Here is a 24,999-nt window from a genome sequence, read left to right as displayed (position 1 = left end):
GAATATAGCCAATCTTGCCTTAAGATGATGATCGTATTCGTACACTTGGAAGTACTTATTCATGTTAATCAGCCAGGCTTCTGCAGCTTCCTCAGACTCTCCGTCAAAATGAGGCGGTTTAATCTTCCGGAATTCCCCGTGTAATTCCTTCCGGGGTCTTTTTGGGGTCTGGTATTCAGAGGCGTTAACAGACTTTTCTCCTCTGTCTTCTGCTTCCTCCTGTTCAGTATGATAACTTTGTTCATCTGCTATGGGTGCTTGTTCCGGCCTCGGATGTGATTGTTGCGGATGTTGTTTGTCAGATAAGCTTTTCAGGATCCTCTCCTGTTCCACGTTCAATCTGGCGTTGTCTTCACGCAGCTGAGCCATTTCCTCTTTTAGTTCCTGCAATGTTCTCAGTAGTGTTGAATCGGTGGTGCGTCCTGCTGCTCCCAGCTGCACCCAAAACTCAGAATTCCCTTGAGGTTGTTCCACATTATCCGGAGGTTCCGGATTCCCATAAGGAGCACTGCTTGCTCTCCTCATTTTGCTTTTGCTTCTGCACAACTCATTATACAATTTTAGTTTACCATAAACTGATTATATTTCTAAAAAAATTCCCAAAGGTCACAGAGTTGTGAACCTTGAGCTCTGATACCAATTTGTCACACTCCAACATGTCATAAAGAAATTTTTTTTTTTTTATTTGTTGCTAAACACCTATTAACCATGTCCTTTTACTTTTACCTACATCACAGAATATCTTATGCAATAATACATATGATCACAAAATATCTCACGCAATAATACATATGATCATGCATCTTTTAAATAATATACTAAACACCTACACAATGCATATACTGATGTCTGTACCACATGTCCACACAAATCCTCATCTGGTTGCGCAACCCACAGAGATAATGGTATTGAATATATTCATGTTTATAAGTTACACACACGGCATACTACAGGTTAATGAAACCCACTGATTGCTATCCACGTCACGCTCTAAGTACAAGGGTCAGCTCACTCTGTCATTCATTACTCGCTTAAAGTCTCCACTCCCCAGATACCTCGAACTTGCAGTTCGCTGTCCGGATTCTGGCGTGGTTGATGCATCTTCGTCCATTTGTTCTGATTAACGGTCGGATGTCACCAGCCCATGTGACACACAGTACTTTACAGCATGTTTGCCTGGCTAGACCGCTCAGCTCCAAAGCCACTTGGAGAGTCACCAGCTATCTGACGGTGGAGACGTCCTCTTCCAGATCAATGGCTACCATGGCGCCACGAAACGGTAAACACAGGCTCTGATATATCTAGAGTCCTCCGTCTTCGGCGTTTGTTAAACTTCATTTTCACAATATTCAGTGTATGGCCAGAGCGCGACTCCTTAATGTTCTTCTATGGTTTCACAGGTCTTCGGCCTCCCTCCGACGTGAAGGTAATAGTTCTAATATGCATATTCTCTATTCGTATGCTCAGGTATTGATGATTTTCCTTTCGGACCCATATTACAGTTCTCTGAGATTTCTATAGATGTACTTCAATTTCAGTTCCATACTACTCTATGCTTCTCTGCATATGTTAACAAGGTTTGTATATTTGTTTGCACAGGTGGGATCTACCCCTTCGCCTGGACAGGCGGGGATACTCCTCACGGAATCGAGGCTACCCCTGCATCTAAACGACAACTACGGGTAAGAACCTTGAGGCTTAGCTCTGGTTGCCGTTTATTCCTTTGCACCTCGGATCTGTGCTAAGAGATTATTCCCTTGACAGGGACGGCGGGTTTGCTCAACTCTGCCTGAGGCTTGCTAGCTATAGAATTTATTTCATTACCCTATAGACTGTTCCTTTATCTTTAATGAGGTATTTGCTGGTTCTACAGAACGCAGCTCTGATCTTTTGAAATTATATGGCTCTTAACCCGTAAGGGTTTGACTCGATGGTTTCACTTTGTATAAATGTACTGTGATAAATGATTTCAGTCTTTCTTGAGCTATACTATATTTTGTACTACCGAGAGCTTTCACTCTTCCACATATTTAATTCGATGGGTATTTCAAGTTGAACGCATCTGCGTATTTTATACGGGTTCCCTTGCTACGATTTATTTTCTTTGCTTGTTAAATGATATGAGTTTTATGATACCCGGCTCGATGCCTCAGCCAGTCAAGCGTGAGCCATGGCTCGGCATGAGGGGTCTCATCGCCGCGGGTATCTACTGTTCACCGGCTCAAGGGTTACATGTCATTCATGATTTTCCATGACCGGCCTCAGCTTTCATTCTTTCCTTTCATCGATATATTTAATGTTTGTAAACAGCAAGAATAAGCATTGGCAATGTATGATTATGTTATCATTTCTAAATGTGTTTCCTTTCAGATATTTCAGTGAACATGATAATGTAATGTTTCAGATGATTATTCTGTCTCCAAGAAATAATGTAATTTCTGTATTAGCTTTGTTATACCGTCAGTTTGTTATCTCTGTCTCATATTCGGCCACGGCCTCTCTTGTAATGATGCTGGACATACATGAATCCTCGGGGTTTATTTCCTTGTAATTTCTTACAGAATACCTGAGTCTTTCGGCCGACTACAATTTGTAGGACTATATTCCAGGGTTTTACCCTGTTAAAGGTTACCATGACTTGTATGCTTCACCGTTTTTGTATTTAGTTAAAGTATCTCTAACTGCATGTGACGCTACTCCTTTCTTGAGTAGGTTTACTCGCATTTTCCTCCATTCTGTTTCATATACACATGGATTTAATTATAGTGCCATACATACTCATATCTGTATGTGTTGACGGTTCCAGTTTCTTGGAATATCGTGTTATTTTACCTCATTCATGTTCGTCGATACTGAGTACTGTTCCAGAGATATTTTACACAGTAAATACAATCTTTAAAGGAATACTGATAAGGGTTTCATGAGAGTGCTGTAGTCGCAGACTCTACCTATTTAACTTACTCAGTAATCCGAGCCTACTCTCTAAGGCTAGATTTGATACCCGTAATGTACATAAAACATCCTATTATTTTCTGACATTATTCCATAATAAATACAGTTAACGTTCAGCATATTTACACTGCTCTTCTGTACAGAATTAACAGTAAACAATTCAACTTTTCACAGTTACATAAGCAAGAAGCCTTACCTGCTTCTGTGCCAAACCTCTTTATAATGCTTGTCAATCCTCCCGTCCGTAGGAAGTCTTCTCTGAGCTTCCACCCCCAAGCACTTGCAGGTCCTACTCGACCGCAATATCACTGGACTTTGCCAGTCAACGCTATCTGATCCTCACCAGACGTAGCGTGCACAGGAAAATATTTGTTTTTCCATTTCTGCTATCTGATCCTTACCAGCATAGCTCTCTCTTCCTTCTGCCATCTGATCCCCATCAGACTTGGCATCTTTCCCCTTTTCCTTAGGGTTTCAACTACCTCCAGGTAGTTAGGGTAACTGACTTCCCAGTTACTAACTAGGATTAATCATAACTCAATTCCACATGATATCAACACAAATGTCTTTTTATTAATCAAAACATTAACAACAAAATTACACATTTTAAAATAAAGTCTTTATATCATAATTACTTCACTAGTTACCAGCATTTACTTTTCACAAGGGGTGTTACACAATATCCTTGCCATCAAATAATAACCCAGAACAAATCTCATAAGTGGAAGGGAAGACTATGATGCAAGGAAGTTCAACAAAAATTGAATCTAACATATTATACCTTATTCCCAGAAGATTAAGCTTGGCCGCCATTAAAGTCAACCATTTTTTCCCGCGTGAAAGGGTTTCACTGCAAATATTATGCATAGATAATAAATTGGGAATATTGAACCGTAGGAAAACACTCTTAAGCACAGTGGAACAACATACAATTAAAGTTCATAAGGGTTTCTATGATAATGGAGTCGATGTTTGTCTCTTCACGAACACCCACTCTACAAGCATGAACCCAGTTAAAGTTCATAAGGGTTTCTATGATAATGGAGTCGATGTTTGTCTCTTGACGAACACCCACTCTACAAGCATGAACCCAATCGATCAGAAGAGTAACAACAGTGTGATTATGATGGGAGGGTAGAGTAAATGCCACATAAACCCTGGGAGCAATCATCACCATTAGTTGAAGGCACCAAAAGATGGACCGTCAATGGAGATCTCATATCGAGGTGGGAGTACAATGTATGGTATATAGTTAGAAGCAATCGAAGCCTCCAGAATTCCATTTCCAGTAAGAGCTAGGGGTTGTGGGTAGGTTAGTAGGTTTTATTTTAAAAATATAAACTTACAAAACCCAATGCGAATATTATGTGAATCATAAACCATATACAAAGCACAACTATTGAGAACAATACATATGTATCTGTTAATGTTCTATACATAGATTCCGAATTAGTATTTACCAATTATATGGTATAGGGAATGTCAACCATGTGATTATTTTACATCATATATTTCCATCTTAGTTAGATATAGAAGTATAATGTATAAATTTTCCCACTTCAATGTAAAAAAAATTATTTGGATAGTGTATTGTTTGGTGGATACATGAAAAGTGGTATTAGAGCAAAGGTTCCACACTAGGGACCTATTTGGATGTTATAGAACATGTTTTGTGTGTGTGTTCATAGAGAAAGAGAGAAAGAGAGGGAGAAGAAGATAAATTATCATGAGGAGGAGAAGTTGACTCACCTCTAGAGCCTCAACGAGACCCAATATTGAACAGGGCACCATACCGGTAGAAGGAACTAATTTCAAGTTATCGATTCAGCTCGAAAGTGAATCTTGTAATAGAGCCACTGCAATGATGGAAACAATCCAACAACTTCAAGAAGAAATGATGACTCTCTGAATAGAAAATGAACGACTTGTACAGGAACATGAATAGATTATCAAAAGCCTGACAGATAAGAAAAATCATCGAAATTCAAAACTAAGTTCTGATAATCGTAATCGGGGCGAGTGTCACGAGAGAAAACAAGACTTTATGCCGGATGGGAGCCAAACTCAGGAGTCCAGACCTGGTCAAAAAACACAAGATAGCGAGACCAAGGCAACCTCTACGAGTGATGAGTGTAAAAAGAAAAAGAAGAGACAAAAGGTTGAATTACAAGGAGAATTTAAAAATATTCAACCCCCAAGCTATGATGGTGAGACTAAGGAGGTTACCGAGTCTTGGTTAATAAACTTAACGAATTACTTTCAGATTTATGATTATGATGAAAATTTAAAGGCTCAGTTAGTTGTTTATCAATTACAGGGAAAGGATACCCTCTCGTGGGAGGAAATAAAGGTTGTACATGTTGTTAATGAGCAATAAATTACCTGGGATGAATTTCATAAATATTTCCAAAACAAATACGTGACAAAATGGTTTTATGACGATAGAGCTAAAGAGTTTCATGAACTATGACTAAGACAGTTGACCATGGATGAGTATGTGGCCAAATTTACCACTTTGTTGTGATATGTACCATATTTACGAGAAGAAAAAGCTAAGGTGCAACAATTTGTTAGTAGTTTTTCAGCACACATGAAGGAACGATTGGAATTTGAGTACCTAAAAACTATGGATGATGCTATGTGCAAGGCTAGAATCTGTTATCAGCAGATGCAGAAAAATTACATTAACAAAAGTTGGACAGCAAAGAAGGGGCAGAGGGTCGCACCGAATAATAGAAGTAATCGAACAGGTAACCTCTGAAATATTGTCAAAGGATAGCACGGGAAACCCATGGAAAGAGATCAGTAAAAAACCCAATTCACAAATGAAAACAGGTCAGTGAATCCATCCAGCAAAGCTGAAGGCGAGCTAGGACAAAGGCCACCACTATGGTGTTGGGGTTGTGGAGAACCTCATTATATTAAAAATTGTCCACATCGTGGGAGGCTGGAGCCGATAGCGAACCTGCAGGAGGCATCAACAGTGGGCAATATAGCAAGGGAAATACCTAAGATTAATGCAACGTTGGAAGACCAAGAAGCAGATTATCAACCTAGCATGATTGAAATGGAAGGTAAAATGTTTAAACATGTTGTTTCGATTTTGATAGATCTTGGCACCAATCTAAGTTACATAAGTCCTAGAGTAGTAGATCTATGTCAGTTACAAACTAAGAAATTTAAAAATCCTTGGTTAGTTCAACTCGCCACAGGAGCCAAATGGTAGGTGGGAGGTAAGGTGGAGGATTGTTCCATTGAAATAGAAAATCAAATCGTTAAGGTGAATTTAAATATTTTATCTTTAGGTTTGTATGAAATTTTAATAGGAATGGACTGGCTGGAAGCTCATTGGTCTTTAGTAAATTGTAAGGAAAAGACTGTCAACTTTTTAGATGATGAAGGTATTAGAAGACAAGTGCAAGATATTAAAAGGCGAGTACAATTAAGACCCATAACAGCTTCCCAACTAGGGAAGTGTTTGAGGAAAGGTTGTTGTATCTATGCAGTACAAGTGGGTTACGCTAAAACTGATAAGTTAGCCTCTAAGTTGAAGATTTTGTCAGTAATTCAAGAGTTTGTAGACGCTTTTCTTGAGGAATTACCGAGGCTTCCACCTAAAAGAGATATTGATTTCACCATAGAATTAATACTCGGAGCAGCCCTAGTTTCAAAGGCTCCTTATAGGATGAGTGTGCCTGAACTTACATAATTGAAAATATAGCTCCAAGAACTGTTGGATAAGAATTACATATGCCCCAGTGTGTCACCCTGGGGAGAACCAGTGTTATTTGTAAGGAAAAAAGACGACACCTTGAGATTGTGCATTGATTATTGTCAATTAAATAAATTAACCATTAAAAATAAATATCCATTACCTAGAATTGATGACCTATTTGATCAGGTCAAAGGTGCTAAGATATTTTCAAAGATTGATCTAAGATTAGGGTATCATCAAATCCAAATAAAAGAAGAAGATATAGGCAAGACTACTTTTAGTACCTATTATGGGCACTATGAATTTGTGGTCCTACCTTTTGGACTGACCAATGCCCCTGCAACATTCATGAGTCTAATGAATGGAATATTCCATCCATACCTGGATAAATTTGTATTAATATTTATTGATGATATATTGATTTACTCGAAAAATCTAGAAGAACATCACCAACATTTGCGGATTGTGTTACAAGTCCTAAGGGAACACCAATTGTATGCAAAATTCAGTAAATGTGATTTTTTCAAAGAAGAGATACAATACCTAGGACACATTATCACTCAAGAGGGCATAATGGTGGACCCAGAGAAAATTAAATCCATCATGGAATGACCCACCCCAAAAAATGTCATAGACATATGATCCTTTCTAGGGTTGGCTGGATACTATCGTCGGTTTATAAAAGGATTTTCGAAGGTAGCCTACCCCTTGACCTCATTGCAGAGGAAGGGAAAAGATTTTAATTGGACTAAGGAGTGCCAACAAAGTTTCAACTAGTTAAGACACTTGTTAACTACTGCACCAGTCCTCTGAATAGCTGACCCTAGCAAGGAATTTTTGGTGTGTACCGATGCTTTCCAAACATGAATCAGAGGCGTTCTCATGCAAGAAGGTCATGTAGTGGCATATGAGTCACAAAAATTAAAGGATCATGAACAATGCTATTCAACTTATGATCTAGAACTCACTGTAATAATTCATGCACTAAAAATGTGGTGACATTATCTATTGGGGAAAATTTTATTCTTATGACAGATCATAATAGTCTTACAAACTTTTTCCATCAACCAAACTTGAATGCTCGATAGGCATGGTGGACCATATTCCTAAGTGAATTTGATTTTGAAATTAAGCATTTGAAAGGTAAAGAAAACTGAGTTGTTGATGCCTTAAGTCGAAGATTAAATTGCATCTATGAAATTTCTTCTAGCAAAATTAAATTTGATTTCTCAAGACAAATCAAAGATCCTGCTGCGCTAAAGGACGTAGAATATCAGTTTTTATGGCAACAAGCAAAACAAGACAGCGTTTCTGAAAGAAAGCGAGGATATGATGTCACAAAAAACCATATGCTACACACCCAGGTTATCAAAAATTAATTACAATAATAAGAAACAATTATTTTCGCTTGGTATGAAATCTGAAACAACCTAATACCTAGCACAATGCTTAGAATTAAGCAAAGTCTTTCGGTAGAATTCACATAAGAGAAATTTTTGGTCGACGATTTTCGAACCAACACGTGTGGTTCATCATGAGGACAAGATGAAGATGCACACCATGGAAAAGGCTTAAATAGACAGCAATGAAGAGACATAATTTCAAGTAACGTCTATATTTGAACAATAATATTCAAATTATGATATTAATTTATTAATATGTTAAAAACAAATATTATTATGTAACAGCTATATTAAACGATTAGTTTTTGAAAAAAAATATTTAAATAATGATATTAATTTATTAATTTATTAAAAATATTAATAGGTAATGGCTATATTGAATGGCTAGTTTTTGAAAAATAATATTTAAATTAATTTATTAAAACCAAATATTACTAGTTTTTGAAAAATAATATTTAAATTATGATATTAGTTTATTAATTTATTAAAAACAAATATTAATAAGTAACCACTATATTAAACAACTAGTTTTTGAGAAATAATATTTAAATTAATTTATTAAAAAAATAGTCAAAGTCAAACTCTAAAGGAGGGAAGTCAAAAATTATAAAAATGAGTCAAGACCCTAATTGAGACAAAATCATTTGATAAATAAAATAATTAATGGAAATAAAATAAACTAAATTAAAAATAATTAATGGAAAAATAAATAAAATAAAACAAAAATATACACAAGTCAAAAGAAATATATATATATATATATATATATATATATATATATATATATATATATCGAAAGAAAAATAATCAATAAATAAAATAGGGTCAACAATAAAATATGGGGTTGGGGCCCATTAAACATAACAAAAATACTAAAAGCAGTTGAGAACGAATAAGATGATAAAATACATAAAAAAACACGAAGGATCAAGAAAATAAACTCTAATGAAAAATAAATCAACAACAAATACTATAAAAAGGATGTCAATACCTACATAGATTAAAAAACAAATAAAATAAATCCCAAAAAGAAGCCTAAAAAACTAGGAGGACAGGACACAGACCCAACTTCTACTAATATTCCAACCATCATCTCTATTCAAATTATTGTGTCTTTTTCAATTTCTAGGGCCTCCCTCAATTTACGATGATGGAAATGACTAACCATAGTAAGGTCTTGGGCCTCCTCAATACAGATGTGATGCTTAGATTTATCTACATGCTCTGCCAAAATAGAGGAGTGGGTCTTGCCATGCTTGATGTTAGCAACATGCTCATGAATCCTTTGATTAATCGAGCGACGAGTCTCACCAATGCAGGGAGTCCCACAAGAGCATGGGATAACGTAAACACCCTTCATATTCTTGGGGTCCACAGGGTCTTTTATAGATCTAAGGGAGCTCTAAATGACATTTGAATGATTCAGATTTAAACAGGAACACAACAAATTACAGAGATAACCATAAACACAGATATGCGGCGGAAATAATACTTCATTTTATTAATGTAAAATATTGAAATATGCTTACAAACAGTAATGGAAATAAACCAGCTGGGGCGATGGTAGCTTATCTCTCTCAGAAGAGATGTGGTGGCTACATGCCTTTGAACTGTGTTACAATGAGGCTTGAAGGCCTATTTATTGTTGAGAAACAATAGAAAACCCTTCACATTCCAAAACCTAACCCTAGAAGATGAAACACCAAACTGCGGGCCTCGTTTGGGTAAATTGGTACATCAGCTTCCCAAGGTCGTAACTTTGGTATACGATCTTCGTTTGACGCGTACAATAGCTCATTAGAAAGATCTATCCGAGCACTACCACTTTGGGAAGGGCAACATTAGTCCATGGACCCATGTTGCCCCCATATATCCCAAAAAACATCGTTTAGGGCCTCAAAATGGCTCCGGAAGTTCAGGACCCGAAAAACTGCTAAAAATAGTAAGTTGTGCTATAATTAAGGAAACCGAAAATGCTGAGAGAAACAATGGTGGGGGTCCAAGTGGACTTGGCAGGTGGCCACCAAGATCCACCTGGATCATTCCTCCTGCCTTAGGAAGCAATAGTCCCATTGCATTGAGTTCCTCCATGAGATGAGGAGGCTTTTGTTGAACTTGGTCCCCGGTGAGCCACTTGAGCTAGTGAAGGAGTTGGCCTGCTTTAACAACTCGATACAGTTGGATATTTTTCTGTTGCGTGTTCTTGATCTGTCTGGCCATGATCCGATCAGTTGTAGCATGTTCCATGCAATCTGGATTTAATTCTGAGGGTGTGAGCTGTTCTGCAATGTCGGATGTGTCTAGCAATGGTGGAAAGTATGGCCGAAGGCGGTCCACATTGAACACTCGGTGCAGGCCAAGGAATGGGGGAATGCTGAGCTCAAATACATTATCTCCCACAGCCTTAGTAATGGTGTAAGGACCATATCGGAGTAGTCTCAGTTTCCGATAGGCTCTAGTAAGGCGTTCCTTTTGCAAATGCAACTAGACTTTGTCACCCACCTGAAACTTGTGTGGCACCCGATGTTGATCATGTCGCTGCTTGTACTTGGCATTTGATTTCTCCAAAATGTCATGGACCTGTTGGCAAATATGTTGGATGTGCTCAATGAAGCTAGTTGCCTTATCTATTTCAGACTGGACATGAGCCGAATCTATGTGAGTAGCTACAAGTGGCATGGCCACATCAATGGGGCATAGTGGCTGGAATCCCAAGCCCACCTGAAAAGGGTTGTGGCCAGTTGAGCTGTGAAGAGCTCGGTTGTAGCTGTGTTGAACATAGGGGAGGCTCTTGTCCCATGTGCGTGGATGCTTTGAGTTGTACATCTGCAGGATGTGCACAATCATCCTAATTGACAACCTCTGTGTGGCCATCAGTTTGAGGATGGAAGGCTGTGGACTTAGTGAGTTTGGTGTCCAACATTGACCAGAGACTGGACCAGAATGTACTAAGGAACCGATTATCCCGACTGTGGGATCCCAAAGTGCACCCACACTCATTCAAAGAAGAGTTTAGTAGTGGTTTCTGCAGTGATATTCTTCTTGCAAGCCGCCATAATGGCCATCTTCAAGAACCTATCGATGACCAAAAAAACACAGTCATTTCCATGCTTAGTGGAAGGAAGGCCTGACATGTAATCCATGGAGATGGATTCCCAAGGTCGACTAGGGGTAGGCAGTAGGGCATAGAGGCCTTGATTCTTGATGGTCGGTTTGCCAATGGCACAGGAAGTACATGATCTAATGTACTTCCCAACATCCTGTCGAAGATTTGGCCGGTAGAAATACTTCTGCAGTACTGCCACCATTTCCTCGACCCTGAAATGCCCAGCAGCCCGACTGTAGTGTGCTTCCCAAATCATCTTGGCATGCTCGCTTGAAGGAACACAAAGGTGACCTAGGTGGCATAATAGGGCACCTTGGAGGTGAAAATCTGGAACATGCCTACCCTCCAAGATTGTCTGGTATGTGTGGCTAAATTCTAGGTTGCTTTTGTAGAGAAGTAGCCAATCAGAAGTCTCGCGCCCACAAGAGTTGAGCACGGTGGTTAATGCCATGATCGGTGGTCGACTGAGGCAATCTGCAACATTATTGGTGTTTCCCTTCTTATACTTGATATTCAAATGGAACTGTTGTAGGTATGTAAACCACTTCTAATGGCGATCATTCTGCAATTTCCCTTGGGTCTGTATGAACTGCAAGGGTCGATGGTCTGTGTGGATGACCGTTTCCTTCCCCAAAATGTAATTCTTCCATTGTCGGCAGGCCTGCACAATGGAATACATCTCTTAATCATAAGTGGGATACTTCTGGAGTGTGTCTGGAAGTGTTTCACTGTGATATGCCACTGGATGCCCATGTTGAGTAAGGACTGCCCCAATAGCATAGTCAGAGGCATCTGTCTTGACCTCAAATGGTTTTTGTAAATCTGGTAACACGAGCACTGGTGCTGTGCAGAGGCGATCTTTCAACTCTATGAATGCCTTTTGTTGAGATTCAGACCAAAAGAATTTTTCTTTCGCCCCTCCCTTGGTGACTTGACTCAAGGGCCAAGTGATATGAGAAAACCCCAACACAAACCTGTGGTAGAAGTTGGAAAGACCTAGAAAGCTACGGAGCTCTGTCAGAGTGGTTGGAGATGGCCAATCCTGAATGACTTGGATCTTGGCTGGATCCACATGCACCCCCTTTTCATCAATAATGTATCCCAGATACTGAACCTGGGTCATGCCAAAAGTGCATTTCTCCAAATTGGCACATAGCTTGTGTTGCCGCAGTGTTTGGAGAACCTATCAGATGTGGTGGAGGTGCTCTTCCCAACTCTGGCTGAATACCAGAATGTCATCCAAGTATACCACTACAAATGAGTTGGTGAATGGCCGCAAGATGTCATCCATTAGCCTCATGAAGGTTGCAGTAGCATTCGTCAATCCGAAAGGCATAACCAACCATTCGAAAAGGCCCTCCTTGGCTTTGAAGGCAGTCTTCCACACATTAGAGGGTTCGATTGGTACCTGGTGATATCCTGACTTCAGACTGATCTTGCTGAAATTTTTTCGACCCCTTTAGTTGGTCCAGGAGGTCATCAATCTGTGGGATCGGGTACCTATTATGAACAGTGATCTTGTTCAACACCTGATAATCAATACAAAGTCTCCAAGTCCCATCCTTCTTTTGTACCAACATGATCAGGCTGCCATAAGGCTACAGAAAGGATGTGACCTTTCTGTAGGAGCTCCTGAATCTGCCTCTTGATTTCATCATTCTCTAGAATGAAGCGCCGATAAATTGGTCCATTGGGTAGTGGCGCACCTGGGATCAGATCGATGGAGTGCTTGACCTGACAGTGTAGAGGAACCCCTGCGGGGGAGGTGAAGATGTCCTTGTACTCCTCCATGACCTTGTCCATCTGTAGTTGTTGTTCAGAGGGGCCCTGTCTCGAGGCCATGGCCACCGTCTTCTTCTTTCCTTGAGGGCGTATCATCAGGAAAACAAATTTCCCGGTTTTGGAAATGAGCTTACTGCATTGTTTTGTAGTAATCAAAGAGATGGCGGTAGGCGGTGCTACCTCTGGTATCCTGTACAACTTGTTTCCCAATGTAATAATAACAGCACGAGGCCTTGATTCATACACAGCATGTTGCTTCCACAAGTATGGTTTTCCTAATAATACATCACAAACTTCAAGGGGAGCAATGTCACACAATACCTCATCTGTGAAGGGCTTGATGTTGTATGGAAGGCGAGACTGCTGGCTCATGTGAATATCCCGTCCTTGGTGAAGCCACTCGATGGTGTACGGTTGTGGATGTGTTGTCGTCGTAAGCCCAACTGCTTCACAACCTCTACCGAAATGAGGTTCTTTTGGATCCCGCTATTGATAATGAACTGTAGCGGCTAGCCCTTTACCCACATCTAGGAGTGGAAGAGACGCTCCTCCTCCTCTGGATCTTCAGGTTCATTTTTCTGGATCTTGGCGGTAGCAACAATGGCATTGGGATCCGCATCAGCGATCTGCTTCCCTTTGTCATTCCCCTTGTTGGGTTCTGACTCAGAGTCAGAACATGCATCTGATTCTGAAACCTTTAGCTCAGCCACCAGTGACTGCTTGGCCCAACACTCACTTGTGTTGTGAGTGGAGCTCTTATGGAACTCACACCATTTTCCGGTGTACTTTTTCGGCTTCGCGGCACTGTTCTTTGCTTGCAGCTTCGGCGAGTTGTCTTGGGCAGCCCCGCCTTGGCCTTGTCCTTTCTTATGTGGTTTAGGGGCACCTTTCCCTTGCTTTGGATTCGCAGATCCAAAGTCTCGCTTCTTTTGTTTAAGCTTCTGCTCGACCTTGACGGCATATTGGTATGTTGTGCCGAGCGAGGAGATGTTCAGGAATTGTATTTCTTCCTGGATGTACTTGTGTAGGTAGCCACGGTATTTGAGTATCAAATGTTGCTCTGAATCCTTGATACCCAACTTTGTGCAAAGGGTATGGAAAAGATTGGTGAACTCCTGTATGTCCTGGTCCCTTCCTTGCCACGGCGTGGTCCACTTTATATATTCATCCTCGTAGCTTCCGACAGGGTAGTACTGCTCCTTGGTGGCATCCCGGAATGAATTCCAGGTGGGTGTAGCTGAAAACAATGAGCCAGTACTTTCATCCTTCTGCTCGCAGTAGGTTTCCCACTAGTCCTTGACGTGGGTGGCTGCTTTGAGAAGAGCGAAAACAATATTTTCCCGACTCGAAAATTCATGAACAGAAACATAACCCTTTAGAAGATTTAACCATTTATCTACAGCATCTACGTCTATCTGAGCCTCGAATATGGGGATTTCAAAATTAACTTGTCACTTAAAGGGCATGGCATTTCCAGAGTAGCTGCTGGAAGCCGATGCGTCGCTTTTGGGTAGCTGCTGAAGGATCTCGGCAAAGTTGTTCATCATCGCGTTCCATTGTCACTCGAGGGCTTCTTCAAGAAAATTTTTGATAGGATCTCCTGCCCCCTCGTCTTTCTTCTCATTTTCCATGGGAGGCCATCAGGATTTGTGAGGCTGGTCTTGCAAAGGTTCGACCAGTTCAAGCCCTAACTCCTTATATCCCGACCTCGTTGGGGACATGCAAAGAAAAACAGAGAAAAAGCATACCGCTCTGATACCACTGATCCGTACTTAAACAGGAACGCAAAAAATTACAGAGATAACCATAAACACAGATATGTAGCGGAAATAATACTCATTTCATTAATGTAAAATAGTAAAATATGCTTACAAACAATAATGGAAATAAACCAGCTAGGGCGATGGTATCTTATCTTTGAGAAGGGATGTGGTGGCTACATGCCTCTGAATTGTGTCATAATGAGGCTCAAAGGCGTATTTATTGTTGAGAAACAATGGAAAACCCTTCACATTTGAAAACCTAACCCTAGAAGATGAAACACCAAACTGTGGGCCCCGTTTGGGTAAATTGGTACATCAACTTCCCAGGGTCGTAACCTTGGCATATGATCTTCGTTTGACGCATACAATAGCTCGTTAGAAAGATCTATCCAAGCACTACAACTTTAGGAAGGGAAACGTTGGTCCATGGACTGTATTGCCCCCAAATTTCCCAAAAAGCGTCGTTTAGGGCCTCAAAACGGCTCCAGAAGTTCAGGACCCGAGAAACTGCTAAAAATAGTAAGTTGTGCTACAACTAAGGAAACTGAAAATGCTGAGAGAAACAATGGTAGGGGTCCAGGTGGACTTGGCAGGTGGCCACCAAGATCCACCTGGATCATTGAAGGCCTAAAGGTTGAAGCCACCTTATGCTTCCTTAGGATCCTCACAATCTTGTTAGTGGTCCCTTGGATAAAAGGAAGATGAACACCAGAAAATCGATCCTTGGTATCTTTCTTAGCACTAGGACCTTTTTCATCTCTAAGGAAAGCCTTAGTACATTGGTGTCTACTATAACTAGTATTAAAGAAAACACTTAGGAGATGTTCTTTCTATTCATTGAGATGGTTCTCATCAGAAACTTTTAAATCTCTTGTCGCTAAGGCAATGAGAACACCAAGCTTTTGAGCTGGGAAATGATGATAATTGGCATGAATATATTGTTTCGTATGAATTTTCTTACGAAATACCTAATGAGAGAAAGAGCCATCATCATTCCTTGAGAGGAGGACGTTAAGGAAGGGCAGACTACCATTACTTTCAAATTCCATGGTGAACTTTATAGAACTAGATTGATTGTTAATATGGAGGAAAACAGTTCCAACTTTTCTTTACCATGGGACCAGATGACACAAGTTTCATCCACAAACCTCTTCCACATCTTAGGCAGAAGATGAGAGGAAGATGAGGCCTTTGATTCAATATCCTCCATGAATATATTAGCTACCACATGGGAGAGGGGGGAACCCATGGTGACACTACAAGTTTGCTCATAGAATTCCCCATTAATTGAAAAGAAACTAGAAGTAAGACAAATACCAACTAAATAAGCCATATCAGGATCTGTGATGCGCTTGATGACTTCGATGGCCTCGTTGATAGGGATATTAGTGTAGAGGGATACCACATCAAAGCTCACAAGCTTGTCATCTAGATCAAGCTTGAAACTCTTTAAATCATTAAAAAATGATGCAGAGTCCTTGACGAAGGATTATGTATGGCCAACAAGGGGCTTAAGCTCCCGGGCTAAATATTTAGCAAGAATATACGTTGGCCCTCCTATCGTGTTGATAATTATTCCCAAAGGAGCCCCTTCCTTAAAATCTTTGGCAGCCCATAGATTCTAGGGGTAAGAGGCAACTTTCAATAAGCTTATCACTAAACGAGTTGATTGAGCTACTAGCCTTTATAGCAAGAACAACGCTTTTGGAAATCTTCTTCAGAGGATCTTTGTTGAGTTTCCTATAGTTCTTTCTATTATGGAGGTGGTCCAACATCTTCCAACTATAATCATCTTTATCAAGAATAACCACAACACCACCTTTGTCGGCTTTGAGAACAACAATATTCTTATTATTGTTTAATGATTTGAGAGCATCAAACTCAGGTTTGTTGATGTTGTTCTTGGGGGGCTTTGCCTTTCTAAGGACAACCACACAGTCTTTATGAATGATATATTTAGTGACATCTGGTAACTCTCTAATACCATTTTCAATGTCATAGATGATATCGTCGACCAAGATATTTCTAGGAGAAAGAGGAAAATTTAAACCTTTCTCCAAAAGACTAAAGACAGGGGGATCAAAAGAAAATCTAAAGAGATTGACAACCCTATTACTAGAAGAGGAAAGAAAATTAGAACAAGAAATATTATCCAAACCTTCAGTCTTATTACCAATCCTATTATTATTACAATTATCAAAATTGAAAACAGAGTCACTAACCTCATTAATATTATTATTATTGTTGTTGTTGTTGTTGTTATTATTATTATTATTATTATTATTAGAACCACTTCCACTATTTTCGAAATCAACAGAAACCAAAGAATAATTAACGGACAACGAACCTCAGGGAATCCAACCCATTGAATATGGGATTGTTCCAGCTTCACCTTCGATGGTCGAAGGGTGAGAAACATCGTCAACCCAAGATAGGAGAGAAAATATTTGATTAGAATTAGTTATGCTTCTCGAAGGACCATGAAAGCAACTAGACTCATTAGGCTACGAGATCAATTTCTACGAGATCTTACTCAACTTCTTAGACTGCTTTAATTTCCATATTTATTCCAGACGAGTAGATGTCAAAGCCGAGCATGCCTCAATCCTTTACCAAAGGGGATCATAGATCTCATCTAATGTTCCAAATGGAGTGACAACGAATTACAAGAAATTAAATCCAAAACCTTTCTCAGCCTACCAATATCCGAATGAACCAATGCCATGCTAGCATTAAGAAAAATACGACAGCCACTAGAATTATTAAGAGGGTGCTTAATCTGAGTGAACGAAGGAACAAGGAAAGAGTCTCTACATTGTTTTAGAAAATCGAGATCTCTCTTCTACTTGGAAACCCTTACGCGAGACCGTTCAAAGTGATGAATGTAAATAGCAGTGGCCGTTCTGTATAAGGTAGTAATTTATGTATTCAAGATTTTGTGATCCATAATGAATTAATGAAAGTATTTCAGTAGAAATCACATAAGAGAAATTTTTGGTCGATGCGTTTCGAACCAACAAGTGTTGTTCATCATCAAGATCAGATGAGGATGCATACCATGGTCTGCATCTTCATCTGGTCCTGATGATGAACCACACTTGTTGGTTCAAAATGCGTCGGCAAAAAATTTCTCTTATGTGATTTCTACCGAAATACTTTACTTAATTCATTATGGATCACAGAAGCCTAAATACAAAAAATGCTTAGAATGTCAATAGGTGAAAGTTGATCACCAGAATCCAATTGGTTTGCTTCATCCTTTACCCATTCCTGAGTGGAAATGGGAAATTGTAACTTTATATTTTATCACTGGACTACCAAAATCAAAAAGACAAAATGAATCTATAATGGTAGTGGTGGATAAACTGAGCAAGGTTACTCATTTTATTCTAGTTTAGTCAACTTAAAAGGTTGTGCAAATAGCTAACATTTTTATGAGAGAAATTTTTAGGTTGCATGGGATTCCTAAAGTGGTTATCTCAGACCGGGATGTAAAGTTCACCTCTGCATTTTGGAAGGCATTATTCACTGGCCTAGGTACTCAGGTATAGTTTAGTACTGCTTACCATCTGCAAACAAATGGACAAAATGAGTGTGTAAATCAAGTGTTGGAGGATATTATTATAATGTATGTAATGCAGCAACCCATAAAATGGGAGGAATACATACATCTAGTGGAGTTTGAATACAATAATGCTTATCATGCATTGTTGAAAATGAGTATGTTTGAGGTATTGTATAGAAAAAAGTGTCGAATTCCAATTAACTGGGATATCCTAGACGACAAATTTATATTGGGACCATACATGCTAAATGATATGGACGCTATAGTGAAAAGAGTATGGTCTAATTTGAAGACCATGCAAGACTGATAGAAGAGCTTTGTTGACCGAAAAATATCTTATCGGGAGCTCCAAGTGGGAGATCATGTTTATTTAAGGGTAAAACCCAAAATAAGTACTCTAAGATGGAGTGGATGATCTAAATTGGCCCCACGGTCTTGCGGACCTTTCCAAATCATTGCATGAATCAGTTTGGTAGTGTATCAAATAGCTTTACCTAGACATATTCGTGTTCATAACGTATTTCATGTCTCCTTACTAAAAAAATATATACATTATCCTAGTCATATAATTCATTGGCAAGATGTTCAAGTAGAGTAATTAAATGAATTTAAGTTCACATTTTAGATCTTCGGTAGTATTACCATTATCAACCTGATGTGAATTTATTGAATGTAGGTCAAACCAGATGGGGAGTTCGTCGTCAAACCCCTATGTATTCTTGATTGAAGAGAAACGGTATTGCGGAGATGAGTTATCCCCCAGGTTAAGGTACAATGGCAACACTTTATACCAGAAGAGGCTACCTGAGAGGCTGAACAAGTAATGTAAGAAGCTTACCCAGACTTATTCCAAGGAGAGTGAACACTGAGGATGGTGTTCCAATCGAGAGGGGGAAGATGTGATGACCCCTGGTAATTTTCAAATAGTGTAGTTAAATAGTTTGATTCGGAACTTATCAGCCAAGTATGGTTAAAAGACAAGTATAAAATTCATAAAATGGAACATGTGTTCATTTTATTTATCATATAACATGATTATCTTTTTTTGTTAACTATGACTGAAGAGAAATGTTAGAGTAAGAATACCCCAGGTAGTTAAACAATTATGAGTAGTCATCTACTCATATCCCTTCTAAAAACAAAAACCTCAAAAAAAGAGCCAAAAGGGTATGAGGAACCTGAGGTGAGAGGGAGGAAAAAGTACAGAACTGGAAATGACTCAATAGTTGGATGGCCAATGGACTCTATTTTGGAGTTGTGGCTCAAGATCTACGGCTAAGTCTAGTAGTGACCAGATAGGTTTGTAGAAACCATAAAAGACTATTTTCGAAACTGCGTGGGGATAGCTAGCTTGGGGGGGAGGCACAATAAGGACTAGCCTCACGGTTGGGTGGAGTATTTCTCTTCCCTGTGGCTTGAGTTTTGTTCAGAGAAAGAGGTAAGAAGTTCTTGTTTGTATTTACTGTGATGTGAACAATGTGGAAAGGATCTTCTTATTTATGTGCATTGTTGAGCATGTGAAAGTATGTTCTTATTTTCCTATGTATTTATGGAAATGAGACAATAGAGATATTCTTGCCTTTTGGGTAGTTAAATACCCTGTAGAGTTGGACTTTAGAACTAAGAACTGTTAATTGATACTTTGCTACTTGAAATCAATAAGAAAATAGTCTGAGGATTTTTTTATGTTCGTTACTAGAGAAACAAATCAAGTACATAGAGAATGACAGAAAGAAAAGAAATCTTTCTGCATCACTGAAGATCTAAGAACCAAGATATTATCATTTAGACTGAGGAAAAAATACTTGCAGAATATTAAAAGTATTGGTTACCAAACAAATATCAAGAAGTAAAATCAAGAACATCCTCTGGGCAGAAGGGTGCCCTATTCACATAAGAATACCTTTCTGTTGGCCACATGGGCCAGATAAAGAACAAAAATTGTAAAACCTAAACCAACAAAAACATAATTTCGAACTCCAAACTTAATACTAGGTATGGACTAAGTTTCATTTAAAATAGTCATGACAATAGTCAATATTACTGTAGCAAAGAACTAGGAAAAATACTCAAATATGATAAAGATTAATCAACAAAATTTAACAGAGTTTGTAAAACTGAAGGAGAAATGAAACCCTCCAAGATAGCAGTCAACAGAGCCTACATAATTCATTAAGGACTACTAAATCTTGCGAACAATTGAGTTATATAGTATAAAAACTAAATATTAAAAATGATGAAAGCCAAATATCATTTCTATGACAAGTTAAATTAAGTTCAATAGTAAAAACATATTGGAGACAGTAAACCCAACTGGGGTTTCACCATATAAATCCAAAAACTTAAAGTTGTAAGTTAAATATAGGAGGGTTTGTAGAGTAGCAACCCAGCAGTTTAATTTATAAGGATAAATTCAGAAAAATTAAGTAAACAAGAGTGCAATCCTTCCACTCTGGAGTAATTACCCTAGACAATTCAGTATTAAAATGGCGTAAAACATAGGGTCGAAGTCAACTGTATAAGGCATCCATCATTCCCAGAGGATGGAAGTTTGGCAATCTAGAGTTGGTAGAATCAATAATGGACGCGAACTCAGTGGGGGGAATTCTCCTAGAAACCCTTATGACTAAAGAAGCTCGCTCCATTCACCTTGCTTCGTTCTACTACCAATGTCCTTGCCATCAAATAATAACCAAAAACAACTCTGGTAAGTGGAAGGGAAGACTATGACATAAGGAAGTTCAATGAAAATTGAATCTAATAGATTATACCTGATTCCCAAAATATTAAGTTGGGTCACCATTAAAATCAACCCTCTGTTCCTGCGTGAAAGGGTTTCACTGCAAATACTATGCATAGATAGTAAATTGAGAATATTGAACTGTAGGAAAACACTCTTAAGTGCATTGGAACAATGTACTGTTAAAGTTCATATGGGTTTCAGTGATAATGGAGTTGATACATGTCTCTTGACAAAAAAATTCTCTGCAACCATGAACCCAATCGAACAGAAGAGTAACAACAGTGTGACCGTGACCGGGGGGGGTAGAGTAAATGCCACATAAACTCTGGGAGCAATCATCACCGTTCGTTGAAGGCGTCAAAAGATGGAACATCAATGAAGATCGCATATTGAGGTGGGAGTACATCGTATGGTATACAACTGTAAACAATCGAAGCATCTAGAATTCCACTTCTACCAGGAGCTAGGGGGGTAGGTTAGTAGGTTTTATTTTAAAAATATCAACTTACAAAACTAAATGCGAATATTATGTGAATCATAACCATATACAAAGCACAACTATTGAGAACAATACATATGTATTTGTTAATGTTGTATACATAGATTATGGATTGGTATTTACCAATTATATGGTAAGGGGAATGTCAACCATGTGATTATTTTACATCATATATTTCCATCTTAGTTAGGTATCAAAATATAATGTATACCTTTTCCTATTCCAATGTAAAAAAATTTGTTTGGATAGTGTATTGTTTAGTGTATACATGACATAAAAAATGATTTGAACAGTACCATAATCAAATTTATCGAAAAAAATCACCAAATTCCAACAAAAAATTTCACCATCAAGCCTAAATTGTGACCTCTATAAACAACACCTATTCACCTATTCAATTTGTTGCTATTCATGCACAAAAATAGAAATGTGGGTAAACATTATAACAAGTAACCGTTTCCCACCCATGTTCATTGCTATTGATTTCAATGCTTAGCTTGGAATGGATGGGCATCTATTAGTTATTCTTATTCAATATATAACAGAATGTCGAATTTCTAACAATAAGCTCTTCAATATAGTTTGAATTTTAGAAAATAAATTATAATCTAAAAATAAGCTCTTAAATATAGTTTAAATTTTATATAAAAAATTATAATATAAAAATAATTTTATATTGTATTTAAATATAGTTAAAAATTTATAGTCCTTGAAGTTTTGGATAGACAATCGTGTTTGTTAAGGCACTTCTTGATGTGAAGTCACCAGTTCAATTCCCTACCCCAATCCAAGTAATATATTGAACATGATGAAGATGTAGTCAAGCGAAACTTACAAAAAATAGTTAAAATTTTATAATATGAATGTAATAAATTATAAATAGAAATATCAGTATATTTATATACAAAATGTATATAATTATTCCAACTATATGAATTAACTGAATGGTAAATGTATCACTTTGCTAAAATTAAGAAAACATAAAAATTAACTAAATTAACCTTTATTTCAAACTACTATTATTATTATTAATTACTAGCACAACTATATAAATTAAATGGTTGATAAACATTGATAGTTGTATTTATTTTGGAATAGGCTCTCAGAATTTAATTTAATTATCAATAATTATTAGGTGGAGGATATGGATTTAACCTCCCAAAAAAATGTTAGAATATTCTTAATAGTAGTCATAGATAAAATCTAGAGATTTATCTCTTAAGTAATTATGTCCTAATTAAATTGATTAATTAAAAAAAAATTCATATGAACATGTGTCATGGAGTGATTCCTATCAATATTTACAATTCATTTAATTTATAATGGTGTTGATGATGTTGGACCCACCAACCTTAAGGGGATCCCTGGTATGAAGTCTTAATTAGACCTCACAATGTTTGGAGTAGGAGTCCCATCAGTGGGTGGTAGTGTAATGCTTGAACTGCGGTAGTGCGCAGAGGAAAGTATAATAAATTTGGGTGAGAGAAAGTGTATGACCCAGGGAAGAGTCAAGTGCGATGCATGAAGGTTCTAACACAATGGGGGTGGAAAAGAAGTGTGCCGCTTAGAAGCTTATAATAGCACGCAGCTTTAAAGGAACACACGAGCAAAATGACATCACAAGCTAAAATGTAGAATAGTCCACAATTTAATGTGATGAGTTAATCCAACAACACGCATTCAACAGGATTCGTACAAATAACATGCATTGATAAAGAAACCAAAATAGACCAACTACATTAAAAACATATGCATGAATGCATGTTGGCTTTGATATTATTATTATAAGTGAAAGTTTCATCCATACATACACCATTGACAACCACTAATGCCAATAGTGGAACATTACATTCAAGAACACCTACTCCTCTAAAGAAGTACACTTGTTCTACACTATGGAGAAGTCAAGGCTCTTCATAATGCTCTGAAGCCTTCTCTAAACCTAAGCCTAGCCAAAATCATGGCTCCCAAAAAGCCCGTTCTATTAGTTATGAGGTTCTGTTTATCACAAAAGGGTGGGGTGACCCTTGACATTCCCCTTTGTGACTCTTTGACTTCGTTACAAGTAACTCATTAAATAACTTGATTACCTTTCACATTCCACTAATGACACTTGGAATTTCACTTACAACATATTTATAAATAATATTGCATTTTCCATATGTACCCATGTAAGACAAAATAGGCTAAATATAGTTTAATAAGACAAAACGCTATGATTTCGAAGTTTGGGGAAAGACCAACTCGGCAATCTTCACTTTGTGCTTCTTAGTCACATATTAATGCCAAGCTTGGTATTGTATGATGTTGTACCTAAACTATTTGATAGTGTCTTTCTTAAAGTTGACTCTTGCCTCCATGGCATCTGGGTCTATGGTCTTGGAACTTGTATCCAACTCATTTTGAAGCATGTGCAACATGGTGTTGACCTTGATAGGACCATCAATGTACTTCTACATGTTGTTTGCATTCAGCTCCAAGTCTTTCCTGGTGGCCTCTCATCTTAGTTTCTCCATATACTCATCAATCTCTAGCCAGACTTATTTCTTGATTTCAGCAACAGTGAGGAAACCCATTGATGGGATCCTATGCTTCCTCAGCAAGACATCCAAACTATTGTACAATAACACATATGAGGCATGTACATTGCTAATGAATGGGGTGAGTTACTCGTAGTTTTGGATCAACATTCAGGAATTTTCCTTCTCCAACTCTACCTATGGCTTCATATTCTTTACTAAGTCAAGTGGGGCCCCTTTGTATTGCATTTTCCACTCTTATACACTAGTGATGGAAGCATGTATGCTCATGGGAGTTTGAAAAAACTCTTTTATTTTTTGTTGTAGGCCATGCACACAGACAACCTCTTTGTGCACAGTGACAAATCTATCATAGAGTTTCTGCATGGTACCCTCAAATGTTGATACTTTAGAAAATATCATTTTCCTCATTTCCCCCAATGAGAAAACTGCATTTTGTATTGATGCTCGGAGTTGTTATGCCTCTTTCCTAGCAGCCTACAAGTTCTTTGCTAGTTGTTCATTATCGGCTATCAAGTAATTAAAATTTGAGCTTGTTGCTCCTGCATAGGCCAAGTTGGCTTCGGCAAGGGTAGTGGATGCTTCCTGGTGTCTAACACTATCACCCTTTCCTTGATGAATGCAGGTGATGTGTGATCATCCCGAAAGTTCTTCCTCCATGCGTATACAATCTTTTTCTATAAATCGTCAAATGATATATTGTACACATCCATTACTGGATCATCATGAAGGAGAACAATATCTCCTTTCTCGCCCGGGACTAGTTCTGACACTAGAGGTGGTGGAGACTGAGAGATGACCTCTGGTGCTCTCAGAATAAGGTCAATTTCTTCATTCTGTGGTTCCTGTTCGAACTCCATGTATGTCACTTAGATCAGTTGCTCAATCTGCTGAGAAAGCTCTTGATCCTACATTTTTTCACCCTCTTCCT

The 24,999-nt window shown here is 38.3% G+C and overlaps 1 long non-coding RNA gene across 1 annotated transcript; it reads left to right on the top strand.

The window, feature by feature from the left end:
• The first annotated feature begins 1,218 nt into the window (after nucleotides 1-1,218).
• On the top strand, nucleotides 1,219-2,630 carry LOC149151765 (uncharacterized). The gene is made up of 3 exons (XR_016262964.1): nucleotides 1,219-1,426; nucleotides 1,600-1,682; nucleotides 1,765-2,630. It is a non-coding gene; the product is annotated as an uncharacterized LOC149151765 (long non-coding RNA).
• The last annotated feature ends 22,369 nt before the right edge of the window (nucleotides 2,631-24,999 follow it).

The sequence above is a fragment of the Pinus tabuliformis genome, chromosome 9 (genome assembly GCF_031772625.1).
Source record: "Pinus tabuliformis cultivar Carrire ecotype Pingquan chromosome 9, CPIR1, whole genome shotgun sequence".
NCBI classification, from domain to species: Eukaryota; Viridiplantae; Streptophyta; class Pinopsida; order Pinales; family Pinaceae; genus Pinus; species Pinus tabuliformis.
Note: the sequence above shows the minus strand (reverse complement) of the source record. Positions and strands in the feature narration are given on the sequence as shown.